Raw genomic sequence first — 5,525 nt, forward strand, 5'->3', positions numbered from 1 at the left:
TAGGGCCGCAATAAAGATCTTCCACTCGATACGATTATTGGCTTGTAGTTAGTAACTCTCCCCAGCTTTTCCGCATGTGTGACATTTCCATATCAATTTGTCTTCTCCAAGTGTGTGCAGATCTCCCCCTTCTTCTGCTACCCATCGGGTTCTACTCAATCGCCATTCTTGTAGTGTCACCAGTCGGTCTACGCAAAGTGTGACCGACCCAGTCCCATTTGCGTTATTTGATTTCGGTTCTTTTAGGTGTTTGTTGATTAAAGACTATAAACGTTCATTTGAAATTGTACTTTAACAATTTTGTGTAATGACTGATTTACGAAAACTTTTAAGTTCGTATACTAATTATGCCATTCAAACATAATATTACTATACCATCGTATAACAAAGCTACAATTCAGATATAGTCCAACAAAGCAAAGGGAACTTAAACAGATTAAGCGAACGGCACAAGTTTTTCTAATTTTTTACTCAAGATATCGAAATGTAAACTGAAAGCAAAAAGCCGGTGATTCGACGACCCAAAAAGTTCTGCAAAATGATTTTGCAGAACCGGTGGCCAGAACTCTCAATCATGAGTAATGTATTTAAACTTAAATATCATATTGCAAATGGAAAACTGTAACAATATGTAAGACTAGTAAGATACCATAGCCTAGGTATAAAATATAATAATAGAAAATCTTCACAATATTTACTCTCAGAGTTGCAACTAAAGAGAAGAAAGTAAAACTAGTTTTTATAATATATACTATATTATATACTATATTATATAGTATAAATGTCTAAGAGAGAGCGCAGAAATTAACAAACTTCAGAAAGTGCATAAACCATATCTAAGCAGGATATTCACACAAAACAATTAGTAATGCGGATATAGCAACAAAACAGTGTTTAAACAGAAATTGAAGCCATGAATTTAAATAAACCAAGTTATTTAGATGATCCATTTTTAATATATTCGACTTTTTTTATGTTGTGGTGGAGAATTTAATTAAACTCTGTCTAGATTTCAGTCCATTCGATATTATATCGACCGCATCTAAAAAAAACTAATTTAAAAAAGGCTTTTGTATGTTATGTGAATAAATAATGAAATAAATAAAATTTTATAATTATAGAGTGATTATAGATTATAATTATAGAGGCATTTATCAGTAAAACTTAATAAATTCCCATTGGTATTAAATAATGCTTATTTCACAAGCAAAAGAAAGTTGTGTTAATATATCTTTGAATTTGTATTTGATCTGAAAACTGTTTCTGACCCGAACGGGTTTATAACCAGAACGTCTCGGTTTGTAGTGTAATTGCATAGAACTACGAAACGAACCATCCTGAAGCAGATAAAAGTGATATTAGGTATTTAAAGAAAATATATTATTGGTAAGTTTAATTTACATTTTTTTAAATATTAAGTATAAAAAATATTTGCTTTTAATTATGTTTTTAAGTATAGAATATTTATTTTATAATTGAAAAAATGAACTGAGTTCATGTGCTTATAGTTTATGTGGTTATAAATATATTCTCAAAACGAAACAATTAGAAAAGTGATAACGCATTATTGCTTAGTCAACAGCTAATTATCTTAATACAATATATGAAAAACATAGAGGTAATCAGCATATATTAAATAGTAGAAACAATTTCAAATTCTCACAGCTTTGGTATAACTGTTGACATGTTATCTGATGAACATCGATGTTATATACATATATATCAAATAATTTAAAAATATTTTTTCTGAATTAGTACTGATAAAACTCTGGGTCTTTAAAAATGCTTTAACTTGCTTTAAAATATTATTCAGAATGTTTAATTAAAACTATGGAAAACCATATTTTGTTAGATGTCATGTTCATATAGTAATGGAAATAATCGAAGCTTTCATATAACTAGATTTCCATTCAATAGATAAGTTCTCTCATATATAGGCTGCAAGTTACAGCACCAAAAATAACTAAATTATTTACCAAAAATTACACAATTTTACAAAAAACACACTAAGATCAAATGAAACTCCAAAAAAAAATTGAAAAAACAAATGCACCATTGAAGAATAAAAGTGCTTCAATTTATTACACGTTAAACTATCGAAATTCCATAATTTGTTTCTTGTAAAATTTTTTAAAATAGACTTATCAAACCTCAAAAAGCTGAACTTCTTTTTCATTTTTGATGCAAATTTGAAAATTTCTATTTCCATTCCAAAAACTTACCGCTTTCCTTCAATTTGCAAACTTTTCTTGCAAAATGATTTACATATAATCCTCTCTTCCTTCTATCAACAATATTTTTTTTAAGTGTTGAATGTTGTTCTTGGTTCCGTGAAAATCTGTATAGAGGGAAAAATTGAAGGAATTACATTCCGAATTCATGGGGATATAGATATGTTTGCATGAAGGTTAAGTAAAAAGAAAAGGTTGTGTGGACTAGCTGAGAGATGAAGATGTGGGTGTTTCTTAATTAAAACTAACCTCAGTTGCAGTGTATAGCCTGGATACTTTAATGGATCGTACACATATATCAAAAGGGCTTAAATTAATGTTGGCATTGAGAGAGGAGCACAGATGGGTGATATCATGGTGAGTAATAGTGCAGCCATACATATTAAATATTGAGGTATTTACGCGTAACTGTTTAGTACTTGACTATATCCGGATTCCAGAGATATCAGGTGGTCATTTGCTGTGCAACCATGGTCTCAAAGAGCATACAACTTTTTAAAGATTGAATAATTTCCACTTATGTTAATTTAATGAATTTTTATTTTTAATTTTATTTTTGCGTATAATAAAGTTTATTAGTTTTACAAGTATGCAGTTGATAATTTTAGAAAATTTATTATTAAAAAAATTATATTGGTACACATCTTTACATATCTTAATTTTACGAAAGCATTCTAATGATATTTATTTATTTTTTTAATATTAATTAAGACTATGATATATTTTTTATGCTATATTTCTTATACATGTAATATAAAAAATACCGTTTACAACGTTCAGATTTTTTACAAAAAGGTCTTATATATCTTTTTTTTTAATAAATATATTTATAAAGGTTAAATCTTTGCAATATTTAGTTGACAAAAATAATTAAATAAAGTAAAAATCATACCCAATACAAACAATTAAAAATTAATTAAAAAATTAGAATAATAAAATAAAAATAATTTTAACGAAATTGAGACACACTTCAGAGTTAAAATTTATCAAAGGACATTATTTAATATTTAATTTGGACAAAAAAAAATTATTATACAATTTTTTCCTTTTTTTTTATACAGGATAGAAATTCGTCACCATTAGAATTATTGTAATAAATAAAATTAAGTTTTTAATTCTTTGAAAGAATATAAACCTTTTCATAAGAAATGCAGTAATAAGTAGGATTTTTTTTATTGATATGCTTTTTGCAAAAATATTGGTCAATGTATATTAACGCTTATTAAATTTAAAAATCTAAATTATATTAATATTTAAAAAATATTTAATTTATGTATTGTAAGATTTCAGTGTCATAATTCAGATACTCAAGGTATAAGGGGGTATCTAAAGAGCTGCAAAATATTTTTAAAATAATGTTAAATATTTTATAATTAATTAGAAATAAAACAACAATGTATAGAAGTCATGTGTAATGTAGATTCTATTAATTAAGAATTTATTTAAATTCTAAAATTAAGGCGCCATATTTAAAAATGTCTTCCATAGCTGTAAAAACTAAATATATGCATTTACATAATTTAACTTCAACAATTTTTTAATGTAAGATTTAATAAGACTTTATGGAAAAATCTTAATATATTGAATATGTCATCAAAAATAAATAAGTCCCGGCAGTGTTTTGCTTGCAGTTGTTTAAGGAAATTTACTGAAAGTAGACATTTTAACCACAGAGCTGTAGTGTAGTTTTGGTTCATTTGGTTAAAACGCGTGAAGTCACCGCTTCCAGTTTGAAAGGTTAAAAATTTAAAGATTGGCATTAGTAGTATAAAAATTATATACGAAAAAATAAAACCAACAAACCACTAATGATAGGTATTTAGTCACATTCAAGCAGTCAACGATGCAGCTTAAAAATTCAATCATTTAAATATTCTTCAATAAGAAACGGTTTTTTTTTGTCATTTAAAAATAATGACTTCATATAAATAAATTTTGAAAGGATGTAAGAAATATATATCTCAGTAAAATCTGTATTGATTTATTTCTAGTGAAAAACGGTCCTATAACACTTACGAATATAACGCCTCATTTATAATATAGACATTTGAATAAAATAAATGTATATGACTATTTTTTAATATTTTTATAGAATGAATAAAGTATTAGTGTTGCTGTTAAGCTAGACTTACTTTGTATAGGGACAAAGAAGCTTTATTAAATTTTTAGAAGGGTTTTCGAATAACAAAGAAAGAAATAAAGTACAAACACAAAAATTTATTTTTAAATTTTATTGAAGTTCGGCTGACCATACAACGCTGTTTCGAGTATTGCCAAGTACTCTTCATCAGTGGTCTTTGGAAATAATCGAATTTTATTTAATTAGTTTATAGTCCGTATATAATTTGTTTGAACTGCAAGTGCCAGGCTTAGAACTCGTGCCTGTCAAATTAGAAGCGATGACTAATCGTGTTTATCCACAAGAAGCCAAGGCTGCACAAACTTTCAATGCTTAAGTTCCAGGTTTTATTGTCACTTATTTTTATTTAATTAGTGACACCAACCAAAGCACTTGCAGTGCTTTAAATTAGAACGAGCTTATAAACTACAGCTTTATTTTGGAAACACAAGTTCAACGAATTGAAAGTTAACTTTTGGGTTCGCCTATTCTTTATTTTTTCAAAGCTACTCTTTTTGTAGAGACATTTTGTACTGCATATTGTTTTACTTACTATATGTAAAGCGACCATTCTGGTGCTTTTTACAAAGAAGCTATGCTATGTTATTCTACAAACCCCCTTTCGCGGTTTAGGAAAGGCTGAACAATATTATATTTTAACATATTGTTCTTATTTTTCACAAGTCTAATTTTTGAATAAAGTATTTGTGTTGCTGTAAAGCTAGACTTTCTTTGTATAGGGACAAAGAACTTTATTAAATGAACAGGGGTTTCTAAAAAGAAAGAAGAAATAAAGCACAAACACAAAAAAAAGCACGGCAAGTGCGTTGGTTGGTGTCACTAATTAAATAAAAATAAGTGACAATAAAACCTGGAACTTGAGCATTGAAAGTTTGTGCAGCCTTGGCTTCTTGTGGATAAACACGATTAGTCATCGCTTCTAATTTAACAGGCACAAGTTCTAAGCCTGGCACTTGCAGTCCAAACAAATTATATACGGACTATAAACTAATTAAATAAAATTCGATTATTCCAAAGACCACTGATGAAGAGTACTTGGCAATACTCGAAACAGCGTTGTATGGTCAGCCAAACTTCAATAAAATTAAAATAAATTTTTGTGTTTGTCCTTTATTTCTTTCTTTGCTATTCAAAAACCCCTCTAAATTTTAATA

This window comes from Teleopsis dalmanni, chromosome 1 (assembly GCF_002237135.1).
Source record: "Teleopsis dalmanni isolate 2A chromosome 1, ASM223713v2, whole genome shotgun sequence".
Lineage (NCBI taxonomy): Eukaryota > Metazoa > Arthropoda > Insecta > Diptera > Diopsidae > Teleopsis > Teleopsis dalmanni.